The sequence below is a fragment of the Thamnophis elegans genome, chromosome 2, assembly GCF_009769535.1.
Source record: "Thamnophis elegans isolate rThaEle1 chromosome 2, rThaEle1.pri, whole genome shotgun sequence".
NCBI lineage: Eukaryota > Metazoa > Chordata > Lepidosauria > Squamata > Colubridae > Thamnophis > Thamnophis elegans.
The window spans coordinates 63,698,360-63,718,258 of record NC_045542.1 but is presented as its reverse complement, the minus strand read 5'-3'; the positions used below and the strand labels follow the sequence as shown (position 1 = coordinate 63,718,258).

The 19,899-nt window shown below is 38.1% G+C and overlaps 1 pseudogene; it reads left to right on the top strand.

Annotated features, from left to right (window-relative positions):
* The first annotated feature begins 9,479 nt into the window (after positions 1-9,479).
* Positions 9,480-19,105, top strand: LOC116523933 (annotated as a pseudogene).
* The last annotated feature ends 794 nt before the right edge of the window (positions 19,106-19,899 follow it).

Here is a 19,899-nt window from a genome sequence, read left to right as displayed (position 1 = left end):
TATCCGACGTCTTCATGGTCATGTGGTCGACATGACTAAATTCCGAAGGTGCATGGAATGCTGTTACCTTCCCACCAAAGGTGGTTCCTATTTTTCTACTTGCATTTTTACTTGCTTTTCAACTGCTAGGTGGGCAGAAGCTGGAACAAGTAACGGGAGCTCACTCCATTACGGGGCACTAGGGATTCGAACTGCTGACCTGTCAACCTTTCTGATCAACAAGCTCAGCATCTTAGCCACTGAGCCACCATGTGTAATTCCTGTAGATCACTGCAAAGCAAGAGGTATTATTTAGGGGTGGGGAGAGCAGCAAGTGACAACCATGATCCCCTATTTGGCTGGGTCATCTCTGATTTTGTACTACCAGTGATAATTGTTTACACTAGAGGAATAGCACTGACAGCAATGACATGTGAACCTAGTCAGTGTATAACACCAAGAGTGCTTTTTGCAGTGAGAGTTTTCCCTCACTGAGAAAGAAACAGGTCAAATGTTGAACCAGTGGGGTCAACCTCATTCCTTCCATACTTGTGTAAGAAAAATTGAGGGGCAGGAAAAAATGGAGTAACACCTAAGTAGGCTCCAACTGGTAGAGTTATGCTGTATCCATCAACTTCATGTGAACTCACTTTTCCTCTTGAAGTGCAGGTTGAACAACAATCAATGCAAACCTTTCCCTTGTACTATAGGAGTGCCAGCACTATGAATTTTTCGTTGGTTCTCTTGACTGCCACCTTTCTGCCTTGAGGGGAAATGATGAGATGCAGGCCAAATATAGGAAAGGATTGACGGAGAACTGTAAATTGCTTTGGCAAGTGGGATTGGGTCTTTGGGCCAAATTTTCTTCTCCCTGTTTTTTAGTGAGAACTGTCAGTGATAAAGAAAGAGGGCATCAGTGATTTCATAAGACTGTTGCCCATTGCTTTGACAAAAATTGCAATGGGTTGCACGTCAGAGTTTGGTAAGATAGTGACTGGCTCTATTTTTACTGGGAAGCTTTGAAGCTCCGTGTTCCGATATCAGCTTTTATATCTCTCATTGTGGCTCAGGTGCAGAATTACTACTTTACATATTTTAGCAAACAGTAAATGTTCAGATTTTTTTAAATCTAATAACTGCAAGTGAACAAACAAAATGCTAATCTCAGGGCCCTTGGGAAGTCTTTATTAAAAAGTTTCTCTAAGGAAACATAGATGTTAGAATTCTTATAAAAGTCATTTTCGATTTGTTTATTTATTTGTAATAATATAACCCTGTTTTGCTTCAAATGACTCATGATGTTTTTGAAGCTAAATTTCCTAAACTTCATAGCAGAACTACATTATGCTTTTAAAACGTGTCGAATCAAATACTTTTCTGATTAAATATTATTGATACCACTTAAATGAACAATACATAATTTTACTGAGGGGTGGGATAATGACAGCATAATTCATATCTCTCTCCAGACATAGTTGGCTCATACTAACCACACCTTCTCCAATTTAAAATGTGCCAATGCTTCAAACTACAAGTCCTGTTCTCTGCAGTCTGAATTACTATTGTGGTTAGAGATAAGGAGCCCAATAAATTTGAAGGTTTTTAGATTTGGAAAAAACTGCACAATAATAGATATTAAAGTCTCCACACAGATTTTGCTTAAGATTTGCTGTTTGCAAATGCCTTATGGAACAGCCTTTTTCCTGCGATCCTGCGAGCCTTGACAAGGCTTTGAAGATCAGATCATCATTTGGGCTGAATGATTAAGTAAGTTCTCCTGTTGGTTCTTCTGGGGTGGTTTTGGCTTTTCAAAATGCTGTCATTTTTTTTAAAATCCCTATATGCTGCCCAAGGTTTGTATCAGTGAGATGGACAGTCATATAAATTAAAATCAAAAGATATTTGTGAATTAATATTTTGTGGGACGTTAACTCAAGTCTTTCCTATGATATGATGTAATTTGAACTCAGGAAAGTAGATGGATCCTGTAAATCTTGCTTAGGTGAACCCTGGATAGGCGTTCAGTGCAAAAGCAGATTAATAGTCTTACATTAGGCATTCATGAATGAGGACACAAAGGATACAAAATAGTTGTACCAGTTTCTATCCAGCTCCATAAGATGCTTGATTAGAATAATTTTCCTATTTTCCCCTTTTCCTCAAACAACATTGCAAGTCATTGGTAAGGATCAGATTTGTGCTTAGAATGTCAGCTTTCCATGCCAATACTCTTGTTCTGCTAATGGAGCAAGATGAAATCTGGGAAGAGAGAGGGAGGCTGGCTTAATCCAATTCACGCACAAGTCTTGATATCCCCTCAATTAGATGTCAAGGTCCTCTTCGAACAGAATGAATGAACATCCATGCCAACTGAAAATATTTTTGTTATTGAATTTTTGATGCTTGTATTTTGGGAAATATTTTTTAAAAATAATTTGTAAAACAATAGCATTGGTGCAATTTGAATTGAATTCACTGGATGGCATCTAATAATGGGCTTTATGTAGTTTTTAAAAATGCAACTTAAACCTTTTAGCAACTGCCTCATTTAGTGACCGTTATGATGTTTGCACTTTGCAGCTATGATGGTGAAGGAAAAAATAACTTTGCAACCAATCCTCACTTACACTCTTTGCAGGTCTGTTAAGGAAAGGAAAGCTGAAGATGATAAGCACAGATGCAATTTCACTTAGCAACTTCTTCGCTTAAAATCCAAGTTGCTAGTCCCAGTTGGAGTCAGTAAACAAGGACTGGGTGAGACACCAGCAGGAGAACCAAGTTCTTTCTCTGTTTACACTGATTTAGTAAATACAAATCTAGTGCTCTTCCAAAAGAGTGCTTTCCCAAGGTGTGTTTTTTTAATCTAGGTTTTTTTTAAAACAGCACTAACCCATGTATTTAAGAAGCCTGTGTATTGTCTGACTAGCACTTTCTGAATAAATGTTATAGCTGAATAGTTTTTTTTTTCCTCCTAAAGAAAAATACGCTGGATCAAGGAAGAGAGAGTAGGAACAGCCTTCTCTTATTTTGTCTTCCAAGAATACACAAAATGTTTTCAGTCTCCTAGCCATTCTCCACAATACACACATATTCAATTAATGTAGCTCCTTTTTATTATATGTAATTTTAATTTATACTTCACTTTCTCCATAAACACACTGAATTTTTAACTGTGCTTTCTTTGTTTTGTGTCTTCTGATAGGAACATATTTGCTGCTCTCTGAGGTTGAAATCCTGCAAGTAAAACAAACTCAAATAGAGTCTTCTGAAAGGCTGGCTTTTACCTTCTCTCAATCTGAGAAGATAATTACTACTGCATTAGAAGCTTTGACGTAACACTGAAGCTGCTTTCAACATCTGTGCTAGCTAGACAGGTACAAATTAATGCAATGAATTCGATTATCACAACGATAAACAAACGCCACTGTGAAATAGATTCACATTTCTTTCCAGTCCTTCAAGTATGTATCATCTGAGAATGAGGGCTTGTGCCTGCACAGTTCCATCCAGTTAAAGCGATAGTGTGCCTTAATGTGTGTCAATTGTTGATGCTAATGGTAAATTGGGCATTAGTCTCCACTCATGTAATAATAACACCTTTGCTCTTAGAAGTAAGAATTCAGCCTGTGAAATCACTGATGGCCACCCTAAAAGCAAGCGTATATGTGGCTTTTGTCCTACTTTTTCATAATCCGAGCACATGTGTTAATGGACTGATGCTTCTGCACTATATAAATCTGATTTTCTGTGCAATAACACGGTATCTTTAGCTTCCAGGGCATTTCCTTATTTGCACCTAAGCATGAGACAGACATAGCTTGGTGACGTCTTTTTTTCTGTTATGTCTTCATAGTGTTTAGTTTAGTTTATCTTTAGTTTCACATTTCATCTTCAACTGTACTATATTAAGTACCAATAGCAATAGCACTTAGACTTATGTACCTCTTCACAGTGCTTTATAGCCTCCTCTAAGCGGTTTACAGAGTATAGTGTCTTCTCTCCTTAAGTTAACAACATCCCCAAAATTATAAGATGTGTAAAATCTGTCATGCGTCATCATTCATTATCTAGGTCTATCCAAGGCAAAGTCAAATGACCAGAAGCAGACTGGGTTGGAGTGCTAATTGTTGGGTGTTGCAGGGTGATGTGGGCATTTGTTGCCCAGAGTCAGTTGGTAGTGAGATAGGCAGTATATCGATGATTAAATAAGTAAAAGTGTGCCCCCTCTCTAGTCCTTGGTCCACCTCATCTGCTGACCTTGTACTGTTGTTTTTCTTAAATAGGCTGGACACAGCAGCACAGTAGCAGGGGGCCTTCGCATTGTACAAGAGCAGTCAAGCTGTATTTTGTTTTAGCAGATTTAACTATGATTTTACTGGTTCAGATGAAATAGCAAAATGGCTAAATGGTTTAGCCAGCCATTCCCTTCCAGTTCCATCCAAAGCACACCTGGTTGCCTTCTAAACAAAGCTTTACAAAAATCTGGAAACCAGTGTGTTGTATTTGGAAAGGAAAAATATCTAAAAATATATACTACTAAAATTTCTTGTCTGTAAACTTTTAACAGGGCAAAACAGTGCGTCATATGGCAAAATACTTTCAACTGAGGTTCCTCCAGTGGGCTAACTTACAGGCTGCATCCAGACTGGGATCTACGGCTCCTGTGGAATCGAAATTTTGCAAAATTTTATAAAACATTATATAACAAAAGGATGATCATAAAGTATTTTATGATATAATACAAAATGTCATAAACCATCTCCTGTGGGTCAACTGATAGTTGGCTGTGCTGTACAGTTTAACATGGGCTGCTTTCAAGGCAGATATATCTATCAATATCTCTCTGAATTTTTTAAAAGTATGTTAGAAGATCTGCCATTGTTGAAGGCATTGAGGAATCTGTGAAGGAAATATCACTGAAATGATGACCCAAAGAGTTATGGCCTGGTCCTAAATAAAAGTGTTGCTTATGATTGTAGTCTCTCATATCTATTTTTTTTTTAGTTTGTTCATTCTGGTTATGATAGAATGGAGAGTAAGAGAGGGACACAGGATCAGTCAGTCATACACTAAGACCAAATCCATTCCTGATGAAGTGGCATGACTGGCAAATGTTCTTCCCACCAGATGATGACATGCTGAAGAGCATGGATAATAAAGCCAGGAGACTCAACCAGTTACTTTGCTGATTACTCAGAAACAAGACAGTACCATACAGCAGTGATTTGGAACAGATGCAATAGAGCAGAATAGGAATTGGCTATGCGGGCTATACATTTCATGCTAGAATCATTTCCTGGTAACCTGAAACTGGATGGATAGCATTTTAACTCAGCACTGAAAAAGACCTGTAAATAACTATATTTATTCATATGGTTGTAGGAGTAAAAGCAATTGAAGGCCATTCCACTGGAAAATAATTGTTATTGCTACTCAATGAACAGACTGAATGGACTGAGTTCAGAACTTGTCAAAGCAAAAGAATGGAACTTGAAAATCCAAAGCAATGAAATGGTACACCAATATATGCTTTTTTATTTTGTGCCTGTGATCCATTATTTCAATATAATAAGAATCAGTGTGTGTGTGTGTGTGTGTGTGTGTGTGTGTGTGCGTGCAGCAAATACATACATTGTTTGGAAACTTCCTTTGTATAATTAACCCACTTTGAATATCATGTAAAACAAAAACCATCAGACGACTTTACCTGTTAGAAATATCGCCTTTGCTATTTCTCTCTTTTTTAATTAAACATTCTAGGGAAAATACAGAAGAATAAATACAAAAAGACTAAAAAAGTAAACAGAAAATAAACAAGGGATTTAATATTGGTTAAGATATTATAATTTTCCAGTATACAATTAATTAATTATGAATTATTGCATACTGTGTGAAAGGCAGTTTAGTATAGTAGTTAAACCCGCTAGACTAGAAACTGGAAGATTGTGAACTCTCATCTTGCCTTAGTCCTGAAGCCTGCTGGGTGACCTTGGGCCAGTCACTCTCTCTTTCATCCCTAGGAGGTATGTAATCGCAAACTGCTTTTGAAATCTTGCCAGGAAAACTGCAGAGCAATAGCAATAGCACTTCGACTTATATACCATTTTACAGTGCTTTACAGTCGTTCCTAAGTGGTTTACAGAGTCAGCATATTTCTCCTAACAATCTGGGTCCTCATTTTACTGACCTCAGAAGGATGGAGGCTGAGACAATAGCAATAGCAATAGCAGTTAGACTTATATACCGCTTCATAGGACTTTCAGCCCTCTCTAAGTGGTTTACAGAGTCAGCATATTGCCCCCAACAATCCGGGTCCTCATTTTACCCACCTCGGAAGGATGGAAGGCTGAGTCAACCCTGAGCCGGTGAGATTTGAACAGCCGAACTGCAGAACTGCAGTCAGCTGAAGTAGCCTGCAGTGCTGCATTTAACCACTGCACCATCTCGGCCAACCTTAAGCCAGTCAAGATCGAATTGTTGGTAGTCGGCAGAGTTAGCCTGCAATACTGCATTCTAATCCCTGAGCTACCACAGACCTTGAGCCCTGTTGCTACAAGCCAACATTAATTCCAAAGCACCCCCAAAAAAACATATAATACATCATTGTACTAAATTAAAAATGTTATAAGCAATAATAAATATAAAAAATGGTGATCAACATAGTATGAATCATGAATTAAAGCTACAATACAATGAGTCAAAAGAGAAAATCTGCTAAATTAATCATAAAAGATCTGGGACCCATGATTCTTGTGGAATTGAAATTTTGACAATGTTCAGACCAGCTTTATTTGCAAAGTTGTGACCATTGCAGCATCCCTGCAGTGATGTGATCACGACTTCCAATGCTCCCTGCAAGCTTCCCAAAAGCAAAATCAATGGGGAAGCCAGTAGGATGTCAGAAGTCACTCTCACTCGTACTATTTGCCTGCCTATTTGCTTTCCATTTATCTGTTTAGGTAGATAAACACTGGCTTATTATCATTTCTGACTAGAATTATTTTTGTATTTATGAAGTGTACTCTTATTTGATGATCACAGGACTGTGCATGGGGTTAAAAAAATACGGTGAATCTAAAATTTAATGTCTATTCTGGTCACATCAAACTACACTACCTTTTTCTCAAAAAATGACCCAATTGATCACAGCGTTATCTGATAATTAAATCTTGCAATCTAAATGAGTTATTAATTTCATAATGCACAAATGTTTTATTATTTTCCTTTTCATAAAAGTAAACTTTTAAGAACAGAGGAAGAGGGAAATCAGAACATTATTTTCCTGATCTTGTCCCAGAGATTTAATAAATTATTTGGTATAATGTGAACTTTTATTTATTTCTGTTTAATCAGCCCAACTATATTTTATAGATCATCTAGAACAGGGATGTCAAACTCAAGGCTAGATCCAGACTACAGGCTGCTTAGATCTGACCTGCAGGGCTGCCCTGGAAACAGTGAAGGGCCGGCCTGTGGTGCCTCTGCCAATGAAAATGAAGCTTGGCAGACATGGACCTCCAGAGCTCCATTTTCGGCTGCAATGGCCTCCTGCAACCCTCTGTCAGCAAAATGGAACTGGGGGGGGGCACATGGGGCCCTTCTAAACTCTGTTTTCACTGGTAGAGTGCTCAGGCGATCACAGGTGCCTCTGACATGAGTGATGTGGAGCTGGCCACATACCCTGGCCCCAAACCCCGCGTCCCCAAGGTCAAACACAACCCTGATGCAGCGCTCAATGAAATCAAGTTCTGCCCCTTGCCTAGAAGTAGCTGGGTGGTACAGAGATGCAACATATTCTGAGACCCACACTAAGCAACTATCAAGGTAACCCAGTTTAAAATTGATATCTTGTCTTTGCTAATTCAAAATGTTGTGTAATACAATTAAAAAGTCACTTGTGTAATACAGCCTGAAGCACCTATTGTCTAATCTAATGTCAGAATATTTTAGGGAAATTTTAAAACAGATTTTTGTGTGCCTGGAACTTGACATGAAACAGTTACAAAAGAAATATATTCCACTTGTAAGTTTGTTGAGCTTTTAATAATGTGGTTTGTTTAATGGTCAAGGATTTTAACTGCCAAGTTGTTGTTCCAGTGAGAAAGAAGAGTCAATTAAGCCATTTTAGATTGTCTTTCCTGACAAGCAATGGTATTTAAGAGAAACCCCAAGGCCTCCTGTCGTGTTTGATATTTAGCAGTTGGGCTTCAAGGACATTTCATATTTAGTAACAGATTTGCAACACAACTGTGTTTATTAGGCAATATCGCTAGCATGTCTGTTATTTGGTACATGGGTAACTGTTGCTAGAAATGTCAGTATTTGACAGCTTATGCCACCTGGTTAAAAACTACAAAGACACTGCTAATAAATGATATCTAAATAGGTTAAAAATCTGCAAAGCATACTATAGCATGCGACCTCTTCCACTGCAGTCAAGAAAAGAGTTCCATTGCTTAATGGATGATATATGCTTCACGGGGAAAAAGTGTTTCTCAGAACAATAGAAATAAAATGATCAGTGACATGGAAAAAAAATGATGGTTTTCATTTTCATGAAAGCCTGGCTAGCTTTGACCCATGATTCATTAATTTCCTTCTGTGGACAAAATAACAGACTATTATTTCTTTATTTCCACTTTTTATATATCTGTTGGGGGGGGGGAACCACATTTGTTTCTTCCCATAGTCCTGCAGCTGCTGCTCTGCTTGCTCAGCCCAAAGGCTTGAGTCCTGTAGTCTATTTGCCACCAGGAACAATAATAACCTAGGCTTGTTAACCTGGGTGACGATTGAGCCACTATGGGGGTTCTGTAAATTACGTCTCCACATATTCTTTAATGGAGAGACACACTGGCTCCTCTGATGACACTTGTCCAGTAAGGCACAGCTCTCATCTTCCTCAGAGCACATAAGCCCCACAACCACAGGAAGGTAGTGCCTCACTGGTTATGATTATTATTATTACATATAAAAAAGTGTAAATGTAAGCTAAAATAGGCAGTATACCTGATTATTCCTGTACTGCCACATTAAATTACTTTAATCAATTCTCTTCCCCAATTCCTCACTTTTTTTTAGTGTTCTCAGGTTTAAAAATTAATTCAATGGTAAATGAGAAGTAATGGGTACTCTCCAGATTTCTCTGTCTTTCCAATTCATGCATGAGAGAATCATCTATGTTGTCCAGTGCAGATGGTGGCCACAGCCAAAGTTTTCTGGGGTCTGCAAAATGGGTATTAAGCAAAGAAGTGAACTTACATATGTGCAGTAAACTAATTCAGTATACATACATCTCTGAAAGTCTTTCGCATTCTGATAGGAAATGTTTCAGTTCATCCAGGCTTTATTTTTTTTTAAAAAAATGTTTTATTTTTGTTTCTGCAACAAAAAGAAAACTGGGATCTCTGAGAGTTTGCATCCAAACACATCCAAACGTTTCTAGGGAAAGGTTATGTTAGAGACACAGATATAGTGGACAGTAGTGTAGGCAGGTGAGCATGCACAAAGAAGTAGAAGTAGAAAGAAGACTAAATGTTGGTGCCCAAAAATTCAAACAACACATATCAAATAACAAAGGTAATCATATACTAAATGTATCAGTACAACACATAGATAACTTTGATAGAATGAGGGTAACAATTTTTGTCTTGCAAGATAATTTTTAGAGTAGACATGTCTGTCTGTTTGTCTGTCTTCTTTCTGTCTATCTCTATCATTAATTAATATGGCTGCCTTGCCTTCCCCACAGCAGTGACTCTGGATGACATACAAAGATTTGCAAAGAATAGTATTAGTTATGATCGTGTCTGCAGTAAAATTAAGCTATGCTTGTATTTATGGTATGTTAGCCAAAATGCGTCAAAACGGATTGATATCACCCGTACTGCTAGCAAAGAATGCTGTATGACTAACACTCTTTTCTCTTCATCTTACTAAAAAGGGTTATGTGAAAGAACACAAGCTTTTGTGTTTGTACAAGAAACACAAGAAAGGGGAAAGAAATTGAGCAACTGTGAATAAATGTAGCTCAGGAGAAAAAAGTTGTTCTCTCAGGTGTTATGAATAGTTGTGTGGGAACAAGATGACAGAATATAGGGTTGTGTTTTTTTCCATTTGGAAAATCAGCAGTAAATAAGAATGATGACTATTGTGTGACTTTATTAGAAAAGGGTCTGCTTGATTTAAATACGTGGTTTAACCGTAAGTCTGCTTATAAATACAGTTGGCAAAGTAATCAATCTAAAAGCATGACTGAGAGAGTTAATGAAGGATACAAAAGTGATGAGAAGTTCTGATAGTAGGACAGAACACAATTTGGGAGTATCAAGTGGACTGTGAGAGATTGTGATGGGCAGTGAAAATAACCTTGAGAAACAAGAGGAAGAACAGCAGCCTAGGCAACGGTTTGATAAATAAAATCTGACTCCAAAGCAGTGATGCAATATTTATTCATTGTTATCCTGCCTTTATTATTTTATAACAAGGGTCCCCAAACTCCCAGTCCATAGACCGCTACCGGTCCACAGCTGTTGGGAACCAGACCATGCAAATGGTGGGAGAACACGCAAAGCTATATTTGCACATGTGTGGGATTAGGTTGCATGCCGTCATCTCCCTCCACACCTCTACATGCCACTACCGGTCTACAGAGCTAGAAAGGGTGGTGACTGCTTTCTTTATAATAACTCAAGGTGGCAGACATACCTAATACTCTTTCCTCCTCCTATTTTCCAAACAACTACCCTGTGAGGTGGGTTAGATTGAGAGAGAGTCACCCAGCCAGTTTACATGCCTAAAGTGGGACTAGAACTTGCCATCTCCTTGTTTCCAGCCTTAACCACTAGACCAACTGGGAATGTGACCTGCCCAAGTCCTTTTTTGTGACTTCCTGAATTTAGCTTCTAAAATTAATTGGCAAACTTCTAATTCTTTCTCTCTGCACAATTTAAGCCTTCAAATATCTGAGAGTCAACATGCCTGTTCTGTTTTAACCTCCTTCAATCTTCTCGAATAATAACAAAGGACCATAATTTCAGTGTGAAATGAAATCCCCAACTACAATCTCTAAAGCCCTTGATGGTTATTTTCCCCCCTTTCTCTGTTTTCTTTTAATAAAAGGAACATATGTCCTCTGATCATAAAAAGCTACCCACTCCTAGTGCAGAGGTTCAGAGGAATGAATAATTATCTTGTGAGATGGGAGGTCATGTAAATGGGATTCATAAATAAATAAAAATTTGTACTGCACATCATAACAGAAGTTGGTAAGTACTGCTTTGCAGAAACTCAGTTGATTCCTGCCTACACTAAAAAAAAAAATTCCTGTCTCTCATGGTTACTGACAGAGATTCAACACTGAAAAGAACAGTCCTCTGCTACATGCTCAACATTTGATGGAATGCCTCTGTTCAGCTGCAGCAAAGTGAGGCAAACAGCAACTTGCATAGCCATAACACAAGTGGTACCCTACTCTTGATGGAGGAGAATTGCCAGGCTGGAAAGCTTTTGGCAGAATCACAGGTTCCTTTCTGGGATTCCAGCAGCCAAAACCCTACTGCATTCTGCAGCAATATTTATCTATTTGCATTAGAATTTTTGGGTAGTAGTTCATAAAGGTAAAGCTGTATAAAATGCAATGTTAGAAAAGACAAAGCTGTACACATTTATGTGTGCATGCGTGCATGTGCGCATGCACACACGCTCACACGAACATGTTGTCCTAAAACTAAATCCTCCAAAACTACAACAATGCAAAGAGTGCAATAAAAAGTCAACATTCAAGCTCACCAATATAAAAAGATGGAGAGAAGAAAAATGGTTCTTGCACTGAAGCAAAGCTAAAGAAAGTGCCAATCAAATGTCATCGAGTATAAGAGTACTTCATAGTAATTCCAAGGGCTATAGTGATGGATTACGTTGTTGGCAAGAATAAATCTATGTGATTCTTTCAGCAATCAAAGAACAGTGAATCTTTTCTTAGCAAACAGCCTTTTCTCTTCCCATATCATCTATGTCTGCTGGTAGTAAAGACATGTAACCCCAGACATAAACTGAACTTTGCTTTTGGGAAGAGTTTTGACATTGGTGAAAGCTGCAGTTGCAGATCTGGTAACAATTTTTGGCATTCATTTGAACATGCACAGTATTTGCAATTAGTGCTTCTACAGCACAGCTAATAAAGAAGTATTAGCCAGAGCACTATAACAATATTGGTGGCAATAGTAAGATTACAGCAATCGCCTTTCTTTTGCTTCCAAGATTACATGATACACTCACCAAATTGTTCCTGGTGGACTAGGATCTTTCAAGGGAGAAAAACATATGTTGTGTATACACACATATACCATACTATTTCATTTTGCTGTAAGCATAAGCAACATTATGCGGAATGCAGAAAAGGTATGAGAAACTGCAAAGCAAAGAAATTAAAGTTATGCAATAAGAGACAGGAAAAGGAATCCTGCCATCTACTATACTTCTATCTTTGCAAACTGTTCCTGCTCCACAACTTGCATATGCTGCTTCATATATTGGTTTTGCTGCTTTAAACCACTCTTGTCCTTGCTTTTTCATCAGTTCCATTTAATCATGACTTTCTCAGTCTTCCCCACTACTATCCACTATACATTTTGTTTGTGATTCCATTCTCCTTTATATCATCTATATATGACCACTCAACTATGTGATAGGTGCAAGAGAGAGAGAGAGACAGAGAGACAGAGAGAGAGAGAGAGAGAGGCAGAGAGAGAGAGAGAGAGAGAGACAGAGACAGAGAGACAAAGAGACAGAGACAGAGAGACAGAGACAGAGGGAGACAAAGAGACAGAGAGAGACAGAGAGAAAATAAGGAGTATTTTTGCTGACCATAAGAGCTATTGACAGTTACTATTGATTGTTGGCTATTGACAAACTACCTCTTGGTCTGGCACGCAGTTCCATGATTGAACAGTTTGTCTAGGTTGGTGAAATATTGGACAACTGTTAATCTAGAATGGTCACTGCCTAGACTCTTTGTATAAATATAATACATAATAATAAATTTTAAAAATGTTCTGAGGATTCCTGTCTGGGCAAGAGAGTTGGACTAGAACATCCCCAAAGTTTATTTCAACTCATGATTCTATGATTTATGAAATCATTCAACATACATCTTTCAGACAGGTCGATCATGTTTGTATTTAATCCACATTCATTCATTCATGAATATATCACTTCTTGTTTTACAACATACAATCCTTCAGAACCCAATTCCCATCACATTCAACTTGTATATTTCTCATCGAATAGACAAATTTCACTTCCACATAATCATGATCTTAAATTTGTAAATCACTCACAATAACTTAGGTGAGATGGGAAGTATAGAAAATGATAGACAGCCAGCCAGATGATATATAAAGAAATACTACCATTTCCATTTATTTCAACAATCACTCATTCTTTGCATGCAACAAACTATTCATAGATTTCCTTTTTGCATTTTTGTGTGTCTTAAAATGTATCCACTCTTTTCCCCAAATTTAGTAAATATTATAACATGATACACATATTCATCTATTTGCTCTTTTTTAAATACTGTATTTATGTATAATTTGTGATCACTGACTCCATTTTCCACTCAAACAACAATACCTTGGAGTAATTTAATAGATAGATTCCTTGTTTCACTATACAGTCTATCAGTCACTGAGAATCATACAGATTCTCAATCAACATTAGTACACAATAACCCATGTAGGATTGCAAGCAACATGTCTCTAATATCACCACAATCATTCTTCATATATTTCTCCATAAATATAGTAAATAACCAATGGGACACCACATATTTTTGTCTTATAACATAACATAACATTATATGTGTGTGTGTGTGTGTGTGTGTGTGTGTGTGTGTGTGTGTGTGTGTGTGTGTGTGTGTGCATTTTGGCTATCTCTGGTATAAGAAGGAGGGAGGGGGAAGCCCGGTGAGACTTTCCAGATTCTGTTACTAGTGCTTGGATAAATATAGTTTTAGTATTTCTTGTTTTCTGACCTGGCTTACATTGAAGAGCTGATACTTCATTTCCATCATTTGCTGTCTTACCATGTTATTCAGTAACCAATTGTCAACTCCATATTTTCTCAAAATATTCAATGATTCCAGCATCATTCTCTGAGTCAACAAATGTACAATAAACCTGTGTCTCACATTCACATATTGCTCAATGTTGCTCACATGTTGCTCACTGCTGAAAACTCTGATTAGCAACCATCACCATCATTATCCCCAGCCTCACATCTAAATTGACAACGTATTTCCCTAATGTCCTTTGTCACCTCTTCTATCCTTTTGATCAGAATTCTACCAAATGCCTTCCTAGGAATACTTAACAAATTAATCCCCCCACAGGCATTCATTCTGAATCAGAGAGATGTCAACATGATGAAACATGTGCTGTGATGGCTGGCATAGGCTCTGCATTTTGTTCTTGTGTCAGATCTCACGAAGTGACATCATTTGGGCTGAAATATGGTAAATACACATTCTCTTTTATTTGCTTCCCCTTGCCCTATCTTTTGGAGACCTAGGGATATGCATTTAATGTTTGCATTCACTCTTGTTACTTTTCTTTTGGTTGAAGGAACAACAGCACCATTCTTCCATTCAACAGGCACAAGTACAGTCTTCATACATGCATTAAACAAGTCCCACAGCCAATCCACAAGCAAGCCATATTCATATCTTAACATTTCTCCAGTTATGCCTGTCTTACATTTTCAACATTCTCACAGCATTCTTTTACTTTAAAGTATCATAATACTGAGGGCATATGCTTTTGAATTTTCAGATGTTGCATGGCTTACTGATTGGTTTCTCAGTCCAATTTAAGGTGCTGAGTTTGATTTATAAAGTCCTTCATTGCATAGTATCCAGTTACCTGTAATTCTGCCTATTCCAGTCAATATTGGCCAAACTGGTAGATCTACCAGGACAAAAATGCCACAAATCCCACACTTTGAAGACGTTTGGGTGTGGGGAATGCAGTGAGGAATTCCTGCTTGTCTGTAGCAGTGTTAACACCAGGAACAGCCTGCCTAGGGATATCAAGTTAGTTTCCTCTTTGCTGACTTTATGTAAAGGTGTGAAGACCAAGTTATTTTTTTTTAAATCCCCAATTTAATGTGGCCATCTTTATTACCATTTCCGCTGTTGTATGGCTGCGGTATTTTTATCTTTTTACTATGAAAGTTTTAAATTGCACATTTCTGTGTAAGCCTCTGAGAGTTGTTTAGATTGCGGTGACACAGAAATTTGTATAAATACTCTAAATAAAAAGGAAGAACTCTTTAAAATGGCAATGCTGCAATCACAATGAGAATAAAGTAAAGCCACATGGACAATTATAACAATTCCCCCATTAAATAAAACTGTAGCAGGACAATGGAGGGTAAGGAAAATATTGAGGCACTGCCAATTAGCTAATTCCCATACTTGCTGAACACTTCTGTTTTCCAGCCTAAAAGTTTGGGACCAAGCCTTTGTGTACATAACTTAAAGTTATTGGACTTTAGTTTTTATACTCTGGTACTATTATGGTAGTGATATGTCCATGAGAGATCCTTGTGTACCTAGGTGTGGAAGATTGTAATGAGCTATTATGGGAATGCAAATTACACGATATGGCTTATCCAGGAACTGACACCGAATATGTTGCTACGTTTTTCATAAAATTGCTTTAGTTTCATGCACCGTAGAGATTAAAGAGAACAAGATTGGCTGGCCAGTGTGGAGAAGGTGGATTGGAGAGGGAAAGACAGATATAGTACAATCTGAAAAGGAAGAATTTAAAAAAATAAAAATAAGGAAATAAGTGCAACTTGGCATTCACTCTGGACAATATAAAACCTTTCTTGTACCTTTCTTCATATATTAGCAGCTTTCATTTTTTTTTTCAATGTTGAATCAAACAGACCCAGCAGGTCAAATATGCTTTGTCATTATCCTTTAAGGAGAACTGAAACTATATCACTCCCACAAGGGAGTCACCCAACCCAGCGTCTTCTAATGTAAGATCAAGCAGAACCTTTTGAAGATTTTTTTTGCACTCCCCTCTTTGATTTGGGGATAATTATCCTCCTTTTGTTATCAGGAGCATTCTTGTTTTCCTTCAGTGGAATCAAACAAATCCAAATTGTGAAACATTAGAGCTCAGAGGCCCAAGGCGCTAAACAAAAAGTGTCTTTCAGACTTGGTTGTCATACACTGGTTGAATGTCAATGAGAAATGCTACCCAGCCCATACTTTGGAGGAACAGGAGGCACTTGTAATAAGATTTTACTAGAAACAAGGATGGTAATTGCTAAAAGAATAAATAAAAAGAAAATGCATCTTAATATATCTGTGAAAAAAATGGGAGTTCAGCAACTTCTCCAGGGCTCCAGTCTGCCCAACTGCACCTATACATAGAAGTTGACTTCCATATTCATAGCTGGTATTATTCCTCATAACATAATTATATTTCTAATAAATGTAGAAAATCAGTTAAGGGGGCAGGGGTTGCCAGCACCATAGTGTCTTAGGTGTCACAGAAATCTTTCAGCAGATAGGGCAAAAAATGTGATAAGAACCATCACGAGGAACCTGACAAGTTGGCCTATCAGCCTTTATCAGCAAAGCAATAAATCTGGATTTATAAATCATAGCAGTGCCCAACATACAGAATGAGAACCAAACAAATCACCTTTTAACTAAATGGGCATGCAAGACAAAGACTGCCATTGTCTAGATGTAGGTGAATTCAGCCTGATTCTTCCTTTAATATTACTGGTAGTCTAGCATCTTCCCTTACATCTAAGGAGAGCAGGGCATTTTTATGAATGCAGAATAAGCTGCGTGGAAAATACCGTATATACTCGAGTATAGGCCGACCCGAATATAAGCTGAGGCACCTAATTTTACCACAAAAAACTGGAAAAGTTATTGACTCGAGTATAAGCCTAGGGTGGGAAATGCAGCAGCTACCGGTAAATTTCAAAAATAAAAATAGATACCAATAATGTTTTTGAATATTTATTTCAAAGAAAAACAGTAAACTAGCGGTGTATTCAATGAAATACTTCACTCACCTCATGATGCTGATGTCCCGCTGTGATGATGATGTCCCGTGCAGCCGCGGGAGCGATGTCCCGCCTCCTATGACACACGGCACAGTGATTCCTATCATTGGATCACTGTACCAGAGGAGGTGGGACATCGCTATGTGGCTGCTTGCCATAACAGGAGGAGGTGGGACATCGTTGCAGAGCGGCAGGAGGGGGAGGAAGGGGAATCGTAAGACAGCCCTGCATTACATTAGAACGTGAGGAGGGGGGATGGTGCGGTGCGCGCTGCGCGGCAAACTGACACAGAGGGAGGGGAAACTCACAGGGGCACTGGGCCATTCACGAGTGTCACCCAGCGGCATGGCCCCGCCCCTTTTTCTCCTCCATTTCGGGCAAATTTTTCACTGACTCAAGTATAAGCCGAGGCGGCTGTTTTCAGCCCAAAAAGTGGGCTGAAAAACTAGGCTTATACTCGAGTATATACAGTAATGCTCTGTTCTACAACATCTTCCAAGCCAATGACAAGGCTCTCCCTATAAGGAATGTTAACAAAGTTTGTAGAGCACTTGTAGAGTGTTTGGTCTACCAAGTCTAATTCTTTTTTTTGGGGGGGGGGCATATTTACATATAATACCCTTTCTCTTTTCTCCAGGGAGTACAAACTCAAGTTCATAAAAATCAGACTTCTGATACGAGGAATCTTTGGTGCTCTGAGCTTGGTTATTTTCTTGCAGGCCTTTCATTACCCAAACCTGGTAACTTCATTAGATGTTAGCCCTGATGATGTCATCTAGTTTGGGTAATGAAACATCTGCAAGAAAACAACCAAACTCAGAGAGCACCAAAGATCTCTTGTTTCAACCCGATACAAATATTATCCTTCATTGAGACTTCTGATATTACTGGTAATGGATTTGCTATCAATTTTAAATTGCTGTCACCTAAATCATCTATTAGAAGCAGTAACAGGAGACTGCTAGTTGCTCCCCCCCCCTCAGTTGCAAATAACTTGCTACTCTTGGGGTCAATTAAACTCTAACCATTGCTCTAACCCAAATTTGTGTCTGAAGTCACTAGCTCATATGGATTAAATTCACAATATTATTATTGGTTATATAAGTAAATAGATTTTTTCATAGTTGTTTGTATTGCTTCCCTCAGTAATTATTTTATTCTGCTGTGAGATTATACCTGCATGTCTTTACTTGTTGACAGTTTGTTTTAATCCCAATAGCTTTATTTCAAGTATGTAATGAAGGTGTTTATTTTCAAACTGTTTACATGAATTCTTTTGATAGGTTAGGCCTGCGCAGAAAGTGGGATTAATTAGTTTCATTTTGTGCTTCTATATTTATGCAGGAGAAATGTTAACTGGTATAAAATGGGCAACAAAGAAATTCTTCCTATAGCTATGGGAAGTGAATAACGACTTCTGCTGTGTTTGGGTTTTGTTGGTACTATTGTTGATTGTGATAGGAAAAACAGGAAAAAAATCCTTACTTATTTGTACTGTTTAAAGTGGGTCTGTGTTCAAGAAGCTGTGTAGAATGACAGAAAGATAGGAGTGAGAAATGTAGGTCTTTGTCTACTGACTGATCTACAGAAACCTGGTGAAGGCTTTGATGCTGTCATCTGCTTAGGAAATTCTTTTGCCCATCTTCCAGATTTTAAAGGTGACCAGGGTGTTCATAAATAGGCTTTTAGAAATATTGCCAGCATGGTTCATCCAGGTGGCATTCTTGTCATTGATCACCGTAATTATGATTACATCTTGAAAACAGGTTGTGCCCCTCCTGAGAAAAATATCTACTACAAGAGTGACTTAACCAAGGACATTACTCCCTCTGTTCTCCTTGTGAACAACAAACCAAACATGGTGACATTGGACTACACTGTGCAGGTCCCACATGAAGGCAATGATGGAGATTCAGATTTAAGTCAGTTCCACCTTTCTTATTATCCTCATTGTCTGGAGCCTTTCACAGAACTATTGAATGGCACAGATACACCCCCAAAACATCCCTTAACCATGTTTGCTTAAACCCAAAATGGAGTGGCTTGGTTGATAAAAAGAGCCCCAAAGCATCTGAACTTGGTGTTACTGTATTTGAACATGCTAGAAAAAGACTTTGGAGTCACATACCATTTAATTACAAAAGCCCTGAGTGAAAATGGAAATCCCTAAAGAAGAATTGAGATACCAGCAGGTTGTGTGGAATAAATTGGTCTTAAATTACCTCAGTCTTAAGCCAGTTGGGTTTTAAATATTATACATTTACCCAGAAATTGGGCCAGGAGCAAATAAAATAGCAGCAGGTTTAACGCTGATATATAGTTATATTTATGTAATTTAATTTCCAAGTCATATTTGGAGGCAGCCCCATACACAAGGAATTGCAGTAACATGGATGGAATATCAAAATTTGAACGTCTAGGACCCCACAGATTTTGGATTCAGATGTTTGTGCTACAGAAGTCAATTTCAACAGGACTCTTCTGAATTTGTACAAAACCAGTAATGCAGACATTCTTGACACTGTATGGATTAAACCTGTGAAGAGGTTGGAGGGAGTTGGGAAGTGTCTAGCAACTGATCAGTGCAGTGCTTTTGACAAAGACAAATGTGTTTTGAACATGCCGTGTGCTCATCTGTGTCTCCCCAGATGCTAAATAGGTGCCCACACATGGTCCAAACCTGTAGCATGCAGATAGATGCCGAATGTTTTCCCCATTTTAACTTCAGTAGATATTTTATGTATTGCCATGCAGCATTGATAAAATCTGGGTGTGGGAAGACAAATTGCATTTTACAGTAAAAAAAGGAAGAGGAGAAGT